At 47.5% G+C, this 14284-nt stretch overlaps 28 non-coding genes across 28 annotated transcripts; all 28 read right to left on the reverse strand.

The window, feature by feature from the left end:
• Positions 1-166: 166 nt before the first annotated feature.
• Trnak-cuu (transfer RNA lysine (anticodon CUU)) lies at positions 167-239 on the reverse strand. Its single transcript has one exon. It is a non-coding gene; the product is annotated as a tRNA-Lys (tRNA).
• A 440-nt stretch (positions 240-679) lies between these two features.
• On the reverse strand, positions 680-752 carry Trnar-ucg (transfer RNA arginine (anticodon UCG)). Its single transcript has one exon. It is a non-coding gene; the product is annotated as a tRNA-Arg (tRNA).
• A 545-nt stretch (positions 753-1297) lies between these two features.
• Positions 1298-1369, reverse strand: Trnat-agu (transfer RNA threonine (anticodon AGU)). The gene has a single exon. It is a non-coding gene; the product is annotated as a tRNA-Thr (tRNA).
• Positions 1370-1690: 321 nt separating this feature from the next.
• On the reverse strand, positions 1691-1763 carry Trnak-cuu (transfer RNA lysine (anticodon CUU)). Its single transcript has one exon. It is a non-coding gene; the product is annotated as a tRNA-Lys (tRNA).
• Positions 1764-2203: 440 nt separating this feature from the next.
• On the reverse strand, positions 2204-2276 carry Trnar-ucg (transfer RNA arginine (anticodon UCG)). The gene has a single exon. It is a non-coding gene; the product is annotated as a tRNA-Arg (tRNA).
• A 551-nt stretch (positions 2277-2827) lies between these two features.
• On the reverse strand, positions 2828-2899 carry Trnat-agu (transfer RNA threonine (anticodon AGU)). Its single transcript has one exon. It is a non-coding gene; the product is annotated as a tRNA-Thr (tRNA).
• A 321-nt stretch (positions 2900-3220) lies between these two features.
• Trnak-cuu (transfer RNA lysine (anticodon CUU)) lies at positions 3221-3293 on the reverse strand. The gene has a single exon. It is a non-coding gene; the product is annotated as a tRNA-Lys (tRNA).
• Positions 3294-3733: 440 nt separating this feature from the next.
• On the reverse strand, positions 3734-3806 carry Trnar-ucg (transfer RNA arginine (anticodon UCG)). Its single transcript has one exon. It is a non-coding gene; the product is annotated as a tRNA-Arg (tRNA).
• Positions 3807-4354: 548 nt separating this feature from the next.
• Trnat-agu (transfer RNA threonine (anticodon AGU)) lies at positions 4355-4426 on the reverse strand. The gene has a single exon. It is a non-coding gene; the product is annotated as a tRNA-Thr (tRNA).
• Positions 4427-4747: 321 nt separating this feature from the next.
• Trnak-cuu (transfer RNA lysine (anticodon CUU)) lies at positions 4748-4820 on the reverse strand. The gene has a single exon. It is a non-coding gene; the product is annotated as a tRNA-Lys (tRNA).
• Positions 4821-5260: 440 nt separating this feature from the next.
• Positions 5261-5333, reverse strand: Trnar-ucg (transfer RNA arginine (anticodon UCG)). Its single transcript has one exon. It is a non-coding gene; the product is annotated as a tRNA-Arg (tRNA).
• Positions 5334-5883: 550 nt separating this feature from the next.
• On the reverse strand, positions 5884-5955 carry Trnat-agu (transfer RNA threonine (anticodon AGU)). Its single transcript has one exon. It is a non-coding gene; the product is annotated as a tRNA-Thr (tRNA).
• A 321-nt stretch (positions 5956-6276) lies between these two features.
• Trnak-cuu (transfer RNA lysine (anticodon CUU)) lies at positions 6277-6349 on the reverse strand. Its single transcript has one exon. It is a non-coding gene; the product is annotated as a tRNA-Lys (tRNA).
• A 440-nt stretch (positions 6350-6789) lies between these two features.
• Trnar-ucg (transfer RNA arginine (anticodon UCG)) lies at positions 6790-6862 on the reverse strand. Its single transcript has one exon. It is a non-coding gene; the product is annotated as a tRNA-Arg (tRNA).
• A 551-nt stretch (positions 6863-7413) lies between these two features.
• On the reverse strand, positions 7414-7485 carry Trnat-agu (transfer RNA threonine (anticodon AGU)). Its single transcript has one exon. It is a non-coding gene; the product is annotated as a tRNA-Thr (tRNA).
• A 321-nt stretch (positions 7486-7806) lies between these two features.
• Positions 7807-7879, reverse strand: Trnak-cuu (transfer RNA lysine (anticodon CUU)). Its single transcript has one exon. It is a non-coding gene; the product is annotated as a tRNA-Lys (tRNA).
• Positions 7880-8319: 440 nt separating this feature from the next.
• On the reverse strand, positions 8320-8392 carry Trnar-ucg (transfer RNA arginine (anticodon UCG)). The gene has a single exon. It is a non-coding gene; the product is annotated as a tRNA-Arg (tRNA).
• A 545-nt stretch (positions 8393-8937) lies between these two features.
• Positions 8938-9009, reverse strand: Trnat-agu (transfer RNA threonine (anticodon AGU)). Its single transcript has one exon. It is a non-coding gene; the product is annotated as a tRNA-Thr (tRNA).
• Positions 9010-9330: 321 nt separating this feature from the next.
• Positions 9331-9403, reverse strand: Trnak-cuu (transfer RNA lysine (anticodon CUU)). The gene has a single exon. It is a non-coding gene; the product is annotated as a tRNA-Lys (tRNA).
• A 440-nt stretch (positions 9404-9843) lies between these two features.
• On the reverse strand, positions 9844-9916 carry Trnar-ucg (transfer RNA arginine (anticodon UCG)). The gene has a single exon. It is a non-coding gene; the product is annotated as a tRNA-Arg (tRNA).
• Positions 9917-10461: 545 nt separating this feature from the next.
• On the reverse strand, positions 10462-10533 carry Trnat-agu (transfer RNA threonine (anticodon AGU)). Its single transcript has one exon. It is a non-coding gene; the product is annotated as a tRNA-Thr (tRNA).
• Positions 10534-10854: 321 nt separating this feature from the next.
• Trnak-cuu (transfer RNA lysine (anticodon CUU)) lies at positions 10855-10927 on the reverse strand. The gene has a single exon. It is a non-coding gene; the product is annotated as a tRNA-Lys (tRNA).
• Positions 10928-11367: 440 nt separating this feature from the next.
• Positions 11368-11440, reverse strand: Trnar-ucg (transfer RNA arginine (anticodon UCG)). The gene has a single exon. It is a non-coding gene; the product is annotated as a tRNA-Arg (tRNA).
• Positions 11441-11991: 551 nt separating this feature from the next.
• Trnat-agu (transfer RNA threonine (anticodon AGU)) lies at positions 11992-12063 on the reverse strand. Its single transcript has one exon. It is a non-coding gene; the product is annotated as a tRNA-Thr (tRNA).
• Positions 12064-12384: 321 nt separating this feature from the next.
• On the reverse strand, positions 12385-12457 carry Trnak-cuu (transfer RNA lysine (anticodon CUU)). The gene has a single exon. It is a non-coding gene; the product is annotated as a tRNA-Lys (tRNA).
• A 440-nt stretch (positions 12458-12897) lies between these two features.
• Positions 12898-12970, reverse strand: Trnar-ucg (transfer RNA arginine (anticodon UCG)). The gene has a single exon. It is a non-coding gene; the product is annotated as a tRNA-Arg (tRNA).
• A 548-nt stretch (positions 12971-13518) lies between these two features.
• Positions 13519-13590, reverse strand: Trnat-agu (transfer RNA threonine (anticodon AGU)). Its single transcript has one exon. It is a non-coding gene; the product is annotated as a tRNA-Thr (tRNA).
• A 321-nt stretch (positions 13591-13911) lies between these two features.
• Trnak-cuu (transfer RNA lysine (anticodon CUU)) lies at positions 13912-13984 on the reverse strand. Its single transcript has one exon. It is a non-coding gene; the product is annotated as a tRNA-Lys (tRNA).
• Positions 13985-14284: the final 300 nt, after the last annotated feature.

Genomic DNA, 14284 nt, shown 5'->3' on the forward strand with positions numbered 1-14284 from the left:
AATTGCAAAACAACACATTTATTTCATTTCAGAGTCACTTTCAGCTTCAAATACCGTTCCTCTGATATTCATACGAAGCTAGGCATCGTCGTAACCCGTTACGTTCATTACGCAAGGCTCACGAGAGGGGCGCATGTTGGATCCGCGTAGACACAAAATTTTGCGCCGCCCAGCGTGGGGCTCGAACCCACGACCCTGAGATTAAGAGTCTCATGCTCTACCGACTGAGCTAGCCGGGCTGCACGCAACGCGTTACGAGCCATACAATACTGATGTGACCTGCGACCATCTATTGAAGATTCTTTTGACTACAGCTTATTTCCTGCTGCCACAAATCAGCTACAATCCTATTCAATGAAAAATTGTCTCCGAAAGGCATCAAATCTGCATGAAATGATACGTGGCTATCAGCACCATTATTCAACACACATGCTCGACTGTGCGCAGACGCCTGTGGCGTAGCCCTTGGCTCCTGAATCAGATGCAGTAGTTCCAACAAAAACTCTCCTGAACGGCACTGTGCCGAAAACTTCGCTACAGATCACCCTTGTCTTGCTCGTGCTTCTGGTAGACGCCGGTTTTGCAGCCAGGAAGCGGACAGCAGCAACTTCCAACTAGTTTTAGAGTACTCAAACAACACAGTGAAACAGCATGCATCTTTTGCAGAACAGGAAAAACTCGACCGTGACAGGATTCGAACCTGCAATCTTCGGATCCGAAGTCCGACGCCTTATCCATTAGGCCACACGGTCACTGGCGCAATATACTTCCCCACTCACACCACGTTTTCGCCATTTGTACACTTGGCAGAATGAATTTCCCATCTTTGACGCAGTTCTCCATCTCAAATTTCAGTACTAAAAGTACGACGCTACTTCTTGCTGTGTCCCATCGCAAGTTACATTCAAGCCCTTATGACGCTGATCAAACAAGAGGTGGCAAATCAGCTTCAATCGTTTAGTGCCATCTCAGTCGCTTGCAGAAGGTACCTCACCCTATGTGATACAATGGCGAATTGTCGCTATTACCAAAGCGGCGGCGGCGCCGACGACGACGACGACAATCGCGAGGGTCTTTATCAGGGGTAGAAAATACATCACAAGAACTAAGTATTTCACGTCGGCATTCTCCGGAGACTGCCTAAAGCAGCAGTTTCTGGTGCCCACTTTAATAGCACCATTCACACTATTCATTTGCGAGAGCATTTCTTAAATACCGCACCCATTCATAATTTTTTTTATCCTTGACCGCTTTTTTCGAAAGGGCCACGGTGGGAGGGGCTGTTACAAAATTCATTTGCCGCCTGTGAGGATCGAACTGACGACCTCTGGTTTACTAGACCAGCGCTCTGCCACTGAGCTAAGGAGGCTCCTCCTAGCGGACTTTTAGGATACTTTGTCCTTACAAACTAGTGAATCGGAGCCCTTCAGCTCGAAATGCACCGCATGAGCGACCATTATTTGCATTTAGTTAGCACAGCTGCTGCTTTCCTACACATCTCACACTATATCGATGTACAACTAAAATTGCAAAACAACACATTTATTTCATTTCAGAGTCACTTTCAGCTTCAAATACCGTTCCTCTGATATTCATACGAAGCTAGGCATCGTCGTAACCCGTTACGTTCATTACGCAAGGCTCACGAGAGGGGCGCATGTTGGATCCGCGTAGACACAAAATTTTGCGCCGCCCAGCGTGGGGCTCGAACCCACGACCCTGAGATTAAGAGTCTCATGCTCTACCGACTGAGCTAGCCGGGCTGCACGCAACGCGTTACGAGCCATACAATACTGATGTGACCTGCGACCATCTATTGAAGATTCTTTTGACTACAGCTTATTTCCTGCTGCCACAAATCAGCTACAATCCTATTCAATGAAAAATTGTCTCCGAAAGGCATCAAATCTGCATGAAATGATACGTGGCTATCAGCACCATTATTCAACACACATGCTCGACTATGCGCAGACGCCTGTGGCGTAGCCCTTGGCTCCTGAATCAGATGCAGTAGTTCAAACAAAAACTCTCCTGAACGGCACTGTGCCGAAAACTTCGCTACAGATCACCCTTGTCTTGCTTGTGCTTCTGGTAGACGCCGGTTTTGCAGCCAGGAAGCGGACAGCAGCAACTTCCAACTAGTTTTAGAGTACTCAAACAACACAGTAAAACAGCATGCATCTTTTGCAGAACAGGAAAAACTCGACCGTGACAGGATTCGAACCTGCAATCTTTGGATCCGAAGTCCGACGCCTTATCCATTAGGCCACACGGTCACTGGCGCAATATACTTCCCCACTCACACCTCGTTTTCGCCATTTGTACACTTGGCAGAATGAATTTCCCATCTTTGACGCAGTTCTCCATCTCAAATTTCAGTACTAAAAGTACGACGCTACTTCTTGCTGTGTCCCATCGCAAGTTACATTCAAGCCCTTATGACGCTGATCAAACAAGAGGTGGCAAATCAGCTTCAATCGTTTAGTGCCATCTCAGTCGCTTGCAGAAGGTACCTCACCCTATGTGATACAATGGCGAATTGTCGCTATTACCAAAGCGGCGGCGGCGCCGACGACGACGACGACGACGACAATCGCGAGGGTCTTTATCAGGGGTAGAAAATACATCACAAGAACTAAGTATTTCACGTCGGCATTCTCCGGAGACTGCCTAAAGCAGCAGTTTCTGGTGCCCACTTTAATAGCACCATTCACACTATTCATTTGCGAGAGCATTTCTTAAATACCGCACCCATTCATAATTTTTTTTATCCTTGACCGCTTTTTTCGAAAGGGCCACGGTGGGAGGGGCTGTTACAAAATTCATTTGCCGCCTGTGAGGATCGAACTGACGACCTCTGGTTTACTAGACCAGCGCTCTGCCACTGAGCTAAGGAGGCGCCTCCTAGCGGACTTTTAGGATACTTTGTTCTTACAAACTAGTGAATCGGAGCCCTTCAGCTCGAAACGCACCGCATGAGCGACCATTATTTGCATTTAGTTAGCACAGCTGCTGCTTTCCTACACATCTCACACTATACCGATGTACAACTAAAATTGCAAAACAACACATTTATTTCATTTCAGAGTCACTTTCAGCTTCAAATACCGTTCCTCTGATATTCATACGAAGCTAGGCATCGTCGTAACCCGTTACGTTCATTACGCAAGGCTCACGAGAGGGGCGCATGTTGGATCCGCGTAGACACAAAATTTTGCGCCGCCCAGCGTGGGGCTCGAACCCACGACCCTGAGATTAAGAGTCTCATGCTCTACCGACTTAGCTAGCCGGGCTGCACGCAACGCGTTACGAGCCATACAATACTGATGTGACCTGCGACCATCTATTGAAGATTCTTTTGACTACAGCTTATTTCCTGCTGCCACAAATCAGCTACAATCCTATTCAATGAAAAATTGTCTCCGAAAGGCATCAAATCTGCATGAAATGATACGTGGCTATCAGCACCATTATTCAACACACATGCTCGACTGTGCGCAGACGCCTGTGGCGTAGCCCTTGGCTCCTGAATCAGATGCAGTAGTTCCAACAAAAACTCTCCTGAACGGCACTGTGCCGAAAACTTCGCTACAGATCACCCTTGTCTTGCTCGTGCTTCTGGTAGACGCCGGTTTTGCAGCCAGGAAGCGGACAGCAGCAACTTCCAACTAGTTTTAGAGTACTCAAACAACACAGTAAAACAGCATGCATCTTTTGCAGAACAGGAAAAACTCGACCGTGACAGGATTCGAACCTGCAATCTTCGGATCCGAAGTCCGACGCCTTATCCATTAGGCCACACGGTCACTGGCGCAATATACTTCCCCACTCACACCACGTTTTCGCCATTTGTACACTTGGCAGACTGAATTTCCCATCTTTGACGCAGTTCTCCATCTCAAATTTCAGTACTAAAAGTACGACGCTACTTCTTGCTGTGTCCCATCGCAAGTTACATTCAAGCCCTTATGACGCTGATCAAACAAGAGGTGGCAAATCAGCTTCAATCGTTTAGTGCCATCTCAGTCGCTTGCAGAAGGTACCTCACCCTATGTGATACAATGGCGAATTGTCGCTATTACCAAAGCGGCGGCGGCGCCGACGACGACGACGACGACAATCGCGAGGGTCTTTATCAGGGGTAGAAAATACATCACAAGAACTAAGTATTTCACGTCGGCATTCTCCGGAGACTGCCTAAAGCAGCAGTTTCTGGTGCCCACTTTAATAGCACCATTCACACTATTCATTTGCGAGAGCATTTCTTAAATACCGCACCCATTCATAATTTTTTTTATCCTTGACCGCTTTTTTCGAAAGGGCCACGGTGGGAGGGGCTGTTACAAAATTCATTTGCCGCCTGTGAGGATCGAACTCACGACCTCTGGTTTACTAGACCAGCGCTCTGCCACTGAGCTAAGGAGGCGCCTCCTAGCGGACTTTTAGGATACTTTGTTCTTACAAACTAGTGAATCGGAGCCCTTCAGCTCGAAACGCACCGCATGAGCGACCATTATTTGCATTTAGTTAGCACAGCTGCTGCTTTCCTACACATCTCACACTATATCGATGTACAACTAAAATTGCAAAACAACACATTTATTTCATTTCAGAGTCACTTTCAGCTTCAAATACCGTTCCTCTGATATTCATACGAAGCTAGGCATCGTCGTAACCCGTTACGTTCATTACGCAAGGCTCACGAGAGGGGCGCATGTTGGATCCGCGTAGACACAAAATTTTGCGCCGCCCAGCGTGGGGCTCGAACCCACGACCCTGAGATTAAGAGTCTCATGCTCTACCGACTTAGCTAGCCGGGCTGCACGCAACGCGTTACGAGCCATACAATACTGATGTGACCTGCGACCATCTATTGAAGATTCTTTTGACTACAGCTTATTTCCTGCTGCCACAAATCAGCTACAATCCTATTCAATGAAAAATTGTCTCCGAAAGGCATCAAATCTGCATGAAATGATACGTGGCTATCAGCACCATTATTCAACACACATGCTCGACTGTGCGCAGACGCCTGTGGCGTAGCCCTTGGCTCCTGAATCAGATGCAGTAGTTCCAACAAAAACTCTCCTGAACGGCACTGTGCCGAAAACTTCGCTACAGATCACCCTTGTCTTGCTCGTGCTTCTGGTAGACGCCGGTTTTGCAGCCAGGAAGCGGACAGCAGCAACTTCCAACTAGTTTTAGAGTACTCAAACAACACAGTAAAACAGCATGCATCTTTTGCAGAACAGGAAAAACTCGACCGTGACAGGATTCGAACCTGCAATCTTCGGATCCGAAGTCCGACGCCTTATCCATTAGGCCACACGGTCACTGGCGCAATATACTTCCCCACTCACACCACGTTTTCGCCATTTGTACACTTGGCAGACTGAATTTCCCATCTTTGACGCAGTTCTCCATCTCAAATTTCAGTACTAAAAGTACGACGCTACTTCTTGCTGTGTCCCATCGCAAGTTACATTCAAGCCCTTATGACGCTGATCAAACAAGAGGTGGCAAATCAGCTTCAATCGTTTAGTGCCATCTCAGTCGCTTGCAGAAGGTACCTCACCCTATGTGATACAATGGCGAATTGTCGCTATTACCAAAGCGGCGGCGGCGCCGACGACGACGACGACGACGACAATCGCGAGGGTCTTTATCAGGGGTAGAAAATACATCACAAGAACTAAGTATTTCACGTCGGCATTCTCCGGAGACTGCCTAAAGCAGCAGTTTCTGGTGCCCACTTTAATAGCACCATTCACACTATTCATTTGCGAGAGCATTTCTTAAATACCGCACCCATTCATAATTTTTTTATCCTTGACCGCTTTTTTCGAAAGGGCCACGGTGGGAGGGGCTGTTACAAAATTCATTTGCCGCCTGTGAGGATCGAACTCACGACCTCTGGTTTACTAGACCAGCGCTCTGCCACTGAGCTAAGGAGGCGCCTCCTAGCGGACTTTTAGGATCCTTTGTTCTTACAAACTAGTGAATCGGAGCCCTTCAGCTCGAAACGCACCGCATGAGCGACCATTATTTGCATTTAGTTAGCACAGCTGCTGCTTTCCTACACATCTCACACTATATCGATGTACAACTAAAATTGCAAAACAACACATTTATTTCATTTCAGAGTCACTTTCAGCTTCAAATACCGTTCCTCTGATATTCATACGAAGCTAGGCATCGTCGTAACCCGTTACGTTCATTACGCAAGGCTCACGAGAGGGGCGCATGTTGGATCCGCGTAGACACAAAATTTTGCGCCGCCCAGCGTGGGGCTCGAACCCACGACCCTGAGATTAAGAGTCTCATGCTCTACCGACTGAGCTAGCCGGGCTGCACGCAACGCGTTACGAGCCATACAATACTGATGTGACCTGCGACCATCTATTGAAGATTCTTTTGACTACAGCTTATTTCCTGCTGCCACAAATCAGCTACAATCCTATTCAATGAAAAATTGTCTCCGAAAGGCATCAAATCTGCATGAAATGATACGTGGCTATCAGCACCATTATTCAACACACATGCTCGACTGTGCGCAGACGCCTGTGGCGTAGCCCTTGGCTCCTGAATCAGATGCAGTAGTTCCAACAAAAACTCTCCTGAACGGCACTGTGCCGAAAACTTCGCTACAGATCACCCTTGTCTTGCTTGTGCTTCTGGTAGACGCCGGTTTTGCAGCCAGGAAGCGGACAGCAGCAACTTCCAACTAGTTTTAGAGTACTCAAACAACACAGTAAAACAGCATGCATCTTTTGCAGAACAGGAAAAACTCGACCGTGACAGGATTCGAACCTGCAATCTTCGGATCCGAAGTCCGACGCCTTATCCATTAGGCCACACGGTCACTGGCGCAATATACTTCCCCACTCACACCTCGTTTTCGCCATTTGTACACTTGGCAGAATGAATTTCCCATCTTTGACGCAGTTCTCCATCTCAAATTTCAGTACTAAAAGTACGACGCTACTTCTTGCTGTGTCCCATCGCAAGTTACATTCAAGCCCTTATGACGCTGATCAAACAAGAGGTGGCAAATCAGCTTCAATCGTTTAGTGCCATCTCAGTCGCTTGCAGAAGGTACCTCACCCTATGTGATACAATGGCGAATTGTCGCTATTACCAAAGCGGCGGCGGCGCCGACGACGACGACGACGACGACAATCGCGAGGGTCTTTATCAGGGGTAGAAAATACATCACAAGAACTAAGTATTTCACGTCGGCATTCTCCGGAGACTGCCTAAAGCAGCAGTTTCTGGTGCCCACTTTAATAGCACCATTCACACTATTCATTTGCGAGAGCATTTCTTAAATACCGCACCCATTCATAATTTTTTTTATCCTTGACCGCTTTTTTCGAAAGGGCCACGGTGGGAGGGGCTGTTACAAAATTCATTTGCCGCCTGTGAGGATCGAACTGACGACCTCTGGTTTACTAGACCAGCGCTCTGCCACTGAGCTAAGGAGGCGCCTCCTAGCGGACTTTTAGGATACTTTGTTCTTACAAACTAGTGAATCGGAGCCCTTCAGCTCGAAACGCACCGCATGAGCGACCATTATTTGCATTTAGTTAGCACAGCTGCTGCTTTCCTACACATCTCACACTATATCGATGTACAACTAAAATTGCAAAACAACACATTTATTTCATTTCAGAGTCACTTTCAGCTTCAAATACCGTTCCTCTGATATTCATACGAAGCTAGGCATCGTCGTAACCCGTTACGTTCATTACGCAAGGCTCACGAGAGGGGCGCATGTTGGATCCGCGTAGACACAAAATTTTGCGCCGCCCAGCGTGGGGCTCGAACCCACGACCCTGAGATTAAGAGTCTCATGCTCTACCGACTGAGCTAGCCGGGCTGCACGCAACGCGTTACGAGCCATACAATACTGATGTGACCTGCGACCATCTATTGAAGATTCTTTTGACTACAGCTTATTTCCTGCTGCCACAAATCAGCTACAATCCTATTCAATGAAAAATTGTCTCCGAAAGGCATCAAATCTGCATGAAATGATACGTGGCTATCAGCACCATTATTCAACACACATGCTCGACTGTGCGCAGACGCCTGTGGCGTAGCCCTTGGCTCCTGAATCAGATGCAGTAGTTCCAACAAAAACTCTCCTGAACGGCACTGTGCCGAAAACTTCGCTACAGATCACCCTTGTCTTGCTTGTGCTTCTGGTAGACGCCGGTTTTGCAGCCAGGAAGCGGACAGCAGCAACTTCCAACTAGTTTTAGAGTACTCAAACAACACAGTAAAACAGCATGCATCTTTTGCAGAACAGGAAAAACTCGACCGTGACAGGATTCGAACCTGCAATCTTCGGATCCGAAGTCCGACGCCTTATCCATTAGGCCACACGGTCACTGGCGCAATATACTTCCCCACTCACACCTCGTTTTCGCCATTTGTACACTTGGCAGAATGAATTTCCCATCTTTGACGCAGTTCTCCATCTCAAATTTCAGTACTAAAAGTACGACGCTACTTCTTGCTGTGTCCCATCGCAAGTTACATTCAAGCCCTTATGACGCTGATCAAACAAGAGGTGGCAAATCAGCTTCAATCGTTTAGTGCCATCTCAGTCGCTTGCAGAAGGTACCTCACCCTATGTGATACAATGGCGAATTGTCGCTATTACCAAAGCGGCGGCGGCGCCGACGACGACGACGACAATCGCGAGGGTCTTTATCAGGGGTAGAAAATACATCACAAGAACTAAGTATTTCACGTCGGCATTCTCCGGAGACTGCCTAAAGCAGCAGTTTCTGGTGCCCACTTTAATAGCACCATTCACACTATTCATTTGCGAGAGCATTTCTTAAATACCGCACCCATTCATAATTTTTTTTATCCTTGACCGCTTTTTTCGAAAGGGCCACGGTGGGAGGGGCTGTTACAAAATTCATTTGCCGCCTGTGAGGATCGAACTCACGACCTCTGGTTTACTAGACCAGCGCTCTGCCACTGAGCTAAGGAGGCGCCTCCTAGCGGACTTTTAGGATACTTTGTTCTTACAAACTAGTGAATCGGAGCCCTTCAGCTCGAAACGCACCGCATGAGCGACCATTATTTGCATTTAGTTAGCACAGCTGCTGCTTTCCTACACATCTCACACTATATCGATGTACAACTAAAATTGCAAAACAACACATTTATTTCATTTCAGAGTCACTTTCAGCTTCAAATACCGTTCCTCTGATATTCATACGAAGCTAGGCATCGTCGTAACCCGTTACGTTCATTACGCAAGGCTCACGAGAGGGGCGCATGTTGGATCCGCGTAGACACAAAATTTTGCGCCGCCCAGCGTGGGGCTCGAACCCACGACCCTGAGATTAAGAGTCTCATGCTCTACCGACTGAGCTAGCCGGGCTGCACGCAACGCGTTACGAGCCATACAATACTGATGTGACCTGCGACCATCTATTGAAGATTCTTTTGACTACAGCTTATTTCCTGCTGCCACAAATCAGCTACAATCCTATTCAATGAAAAATTGTCTCCGAAAGGCATCAAATCTGCATGAAATGATACGTGGCTATCAGCACCATTATTCAACACACATGCTCGACTGTGCGCAGACGCCTGTGGCGTAGCCCTTGGCTCCTGAATCAGATGCAGTAGTTCCAACAAAAACTCTCCTGAACGGCACTGTGCCGCAAACTTCGCTACAGATCACCCTTGTCTTGCTTGTGCTTCTGGTAGACGCCGGTTTTGCAGCCAGGAAGCGGACAGCAGCAACTTCCAACTAGTTTTAGAGTACTCAAACAACACAGTAAAACAGCATGCATCTTTTGCAGAACAGGAAAAACTCGACCGTGACAGGATTCGAACCTGCAATCTTCGGATCCGAAGTCCGACGCCTTATCCATTAGGCCACACGGTCACTGGCGCAATATACTTCCCCACTCACACCTCGTTTTCGCCATTTGTACACTTGGCAGAATGAATTTCCCATCTTTGACGCAGTTCTCCATCTCAAATTTCAGTACTAAAAGTACGACGCTACTTCTTGCTGTGTCCCATCGCAAGTTACATTCAAGCCCTTATGACGCTGATCAAACAAGAGGTGGCAAATCAGCTTCAATCGTTTAGTGCCATCTCAGTCGCTTGCAGAAGGTACCTCACCCTATGTGATACAATGGCGAATTGTCGCTATTACCAAAGCGGCGGCGGCGCCGACGACGACGACGACAATCGCGAGGGTCTTTATCAGGGGTAGAAAATACATCACAAGAACTAAGTATTTCACGTCGGCATTCTCCGGAGACTGCCTAAAGCAGCAGTTTCTGGTGCCCACTTTAATAGCACCATTCACACTATTCATTTGCGAGAGCATTTCTTAAATACCGCACCCATTCATAATTTTTTTTATCCTTGACCGCTTTTTTCGAAAGGGCCACGGTGGGAGGGGCTGTTACAAAATTCATTTGCCGCCTGTGAGGATCGAACTGACGACCTCTGGTTTACTAGACCAGCGCTCTGCCACTGAGCTAAGGAGGCGCCTCCTAGCGGACTTTTAGGATACTTTGTTCTTACAAACTAGTGAATCGGAGCCCTTCAGCTCGAAACGCACCGCATGAGCGACCATTATTTGCATTTAGTTAGCACAGCTGCTGCTTTCCTACACATCTCACACTATATCGATGTACAACTAAAATTGCAAAACAACACATTTATTTCATTTCAGAGTCACTTTCAGCTTCAAATACCGTTCCTCTGATATTCATACGAAGCTAGGCATCGTCGTAACCCGTTACGTTCATTACGCAAGGCTCACGAGAGGGGCGCATGTTGGATCCGCGTAGACACAAAATTTTGCGCCGCCCAGCGTGGGGCTCGAACCCACGACCCTGAGATTAAGAGTCTCATGCTCTACCGACTGAGCTAGCCGGGCTGCACGCAACGCGTTACGAGCCATACAATACTGATGTGACCTGCGACCATCTATTGAAGATTCTTTTGACTACAGCTTATTTCCTGCTGCCACAAATCAGCTACAATCCTATTCAATGAAAAATTGTCTCCGAAAGGCATCAAATCTGCATGAAATGATACGTGGCTATCAGCACCATTATTCAACACACATGCTCGACTGTGCGCAGACGCCTGTGGCGTAGCCCTTGGCTCCTGAATCAGATGCAGTAGTTCCAACAAAAACTCTCCTGAACGGCACTGTGCCGAAAACTTCGCTACAGATCACCCTTGTCTTGCTTGTGCTTCTGGTAGACGCCGGTTTTGCAGCCAGGAAGCGGACAGCAGCAACTTCCAACTAGTTTTAGAGTACTCAAACAACACAGTAAAACAGCATGCATCTTTTGCAGAACAGGAAAAACTCGACCGTGACAGGATTCGAACCTGCAATCTTCGGATCCGAAGTCCGACGCCTTATCCATTAGGCCACACGGTCACTGGCGCAATATACTTCCCCACTCACACCTCGTTTTCGCCATTTGTACACTTGGCAGAATGAATTTCCCATCTTTGACGCAGTTCTCCATCTCAAATTTCAGTACTAAAAGTACGACGCTACTTCTTGCTGTGTCCCATCGCAAGTTACATTCAAGCCCTTATGACGCTGATCAAACAAGAGGTGGCAAATCAGCTTCAATCGTTTAGTGCCATCTCAGTCGCTTGCAGAAGGTACCTCACCCTATGTGATACAATGGCGAATTGTCGCTATTACCAAAGCGGCGGCGGCGCCGACGACGACGACGACGACGACAATCGCGAGGGTCTTTATCAGGGGTAGAAAATACATCACAAGAACTAAGTATTTCACGTCGGCATTCTCCGGAGACTGCCTAAAGCAGCAGTTTCTGGTGCCCACTTTAATAGCACCATTCACACTATTCATTTGCGAGAGCATTTCTTAAATACCGCACCCATTCATAATTTTTTTTATCCTTGACCGCTTTTTTCGAAAGGGCCACGGTGGGAGGGGCTGTTACAAAATTCATTTGCCGCCTGTGAGGATCGAACTGACGACCTCTGGTTTACTAGACCAGCGCTCTGCCACTGAGCTAAGGAGGCGCCTCCTAGCGGACTTTTAGGATACTTTGTTCTTACAAACTAGTGAATCGGAGCCCTTCAGCTCGAAACGCACCGCATGAGCGACCATTATTTGCATTTAGTTAGCACAGCTGCTACTTTCCTACACATCTCACACTATACCGATGTACAACTAAAATTGCAAAACAACACATTTATTTCATTTCAGAGTCACTTTCAGCTTCAAATACCGTTCCTCTGATATTCATACGAAGCTAGGCATCGTCGTAACCCGTTACGTTCATTACGCAAGGCTCACGAGAGGGGCGCATGTTGGATCCGCGTAGACACAAAATTTTGCGCCGCCCAGCGTGGGGCTCGAACCCACGACCCTGAGATTAAGAGTCTCATGCTCTACCGACTTAGCTAGCCGGGCTGCACGCAACGCGTTACGAGCCATACAATACTGATGTGACCTGCGACCATCTATTGAAGATTCTTTTGACTACAGCTTATTTCCTGCTGCCACAAATCAGCTACAATCCTATTCAATGAAAAATTGTCTCCGAAAGGCATCAAATCTGCATGAAATGATACGTGGCTATCAGCACCATTATTCAACACACATGCTCGACTGTGCGCAGACGCCTGTGGCGTAGCCCTTGGCTCCTGAATCAGATGCAGTAGTTCCAACAAAAACTCTCCTGAACGGCACTGTGCCGAAAACTTCGCTACAGATCACCCTTGTCTTGCTCGTGCTTCTGGTAGACGCCGGTTTTGCAGCCAGGAAGCGGACAGCAGCAACTTCCAACTAGTTTTAGAGTACTCAAACAACACAGTAAAACAGCATGCATCTTTTGCAGAACAGGAAAAACTCGACCGTGACAGGATTCGAACCTGCAATCTTCGGATCCGAAGTCCGACGCCTTATCCATTAGGCCACACGGTCACTGGCGCAATATACTTCCCCACTCACACCACGTTTTCGCCATTTGTACACTTGGCAGACTGAATTTCCCATCTTTGACGCAGTTCTCCATCTCAAATTTCAGTACTAAAAGTACGACGCTACATCTTGCTGTGTCCCATCGCAAGTTACATTCAAGCCCTTATGACGCTGATCAAACAAGAGGTGGCAAATCAGCTTCAATCGTTTAGTGCCATCTCAGTCGCTTGCAGAAGGTACCTCACCCTATGTGATACAATGGCGAATTGTCGCTATTACCAAAGCGGCGGCGGCGCCGCCGACGACGACGACGACAATCGCGAGGGTCTTTATCAGGGGTAGAAAATACATCACAAGAACTAAGTATTTCACGTCGGCATTCTCCGGAGACTGCCTAAAGCAGCAGTTTCTGGTGCCCACTTTAATAGCACCATTCACACTATTCATTTGCGAGAGCATTTCTTAAATACCGCACCCATTCATAATTTTTTTTATCCTTGACCGCTTTTTTCGAAAGGGCCACGGTGGGAGGGGCTGTTACAAAATTCATTTGCCGCCTGTGAGGATCGAACTGACGACCTCTGGTTTACTAGACCAGCGCTCTGCCACTGAGCTAAGGAGGCGCCTCCTAGCGGACTTTTAGGATACTTTGTTCTTACAAACTAGTGAATCGGAGCCCTTCAGCTCGAAACGCACCGCATGAGCGACCATTATTTGCATTTAGTTAGCACAGCTGCTGCTTTCCTACACATCTCACACTATATCGATGTACAACTAAAATTGCAAAACAACACATTTATTTCATTTCAGAGTCACTTTCAGCTTCAAATACCGTTCCTCTGATATTCATACGAAGCTAGGCATCGTCGTAACCCGTTACGTTCATTACGCAAGGCTCACGAGAGGGGCGCATGTTGGATCCGCGTAGACACAAAATTTTGCGCCGCCCAGCGTGGGGCTCGAACCCACGACCCTGAGATTAAGAGTCTCATGCTCTACCGACTGAGCTAGCCGGGCTGCACGCAACGCGTTACGAGCCATACAATACTGATGTGACCTGCGACCATCTATTGAAGATTCTTTTGACTACAGCTTATTTCCTGCTGCCACAAATCAGCTACAATCCTATTCAATGAAAAATTGTCTCCGAAAGGCATCAAATCTGCATGAAATGATACGTGGCTATCAGCACCATTATTCAACACACATGCTCGACTGTGCGCAGACGCCTGTGGCGTAGCCCTTGGCTCCTGAATCAGATGCAGTAGTTCCAACAAAAACTCTCCTGAACGGCACTGTGCCGAAAACTTCGCTACA

Source organism: Schistocerca cancellata, chromosome 8, assembly GCF_023864275.1.
Source record: "Schistocerca cancellata isolate TAMUIC-IGC-003103 chromosome 8, iqSchCanc2.1, whole genome shotgun sequence".
Taxonomy (NCBI): domain Eukaryota; kingdom Metazoa; phylum Arthropoda; class Insecta; order Orthoptera; family Acrididae; genus Schistocerca; species Schistocerca cancellata.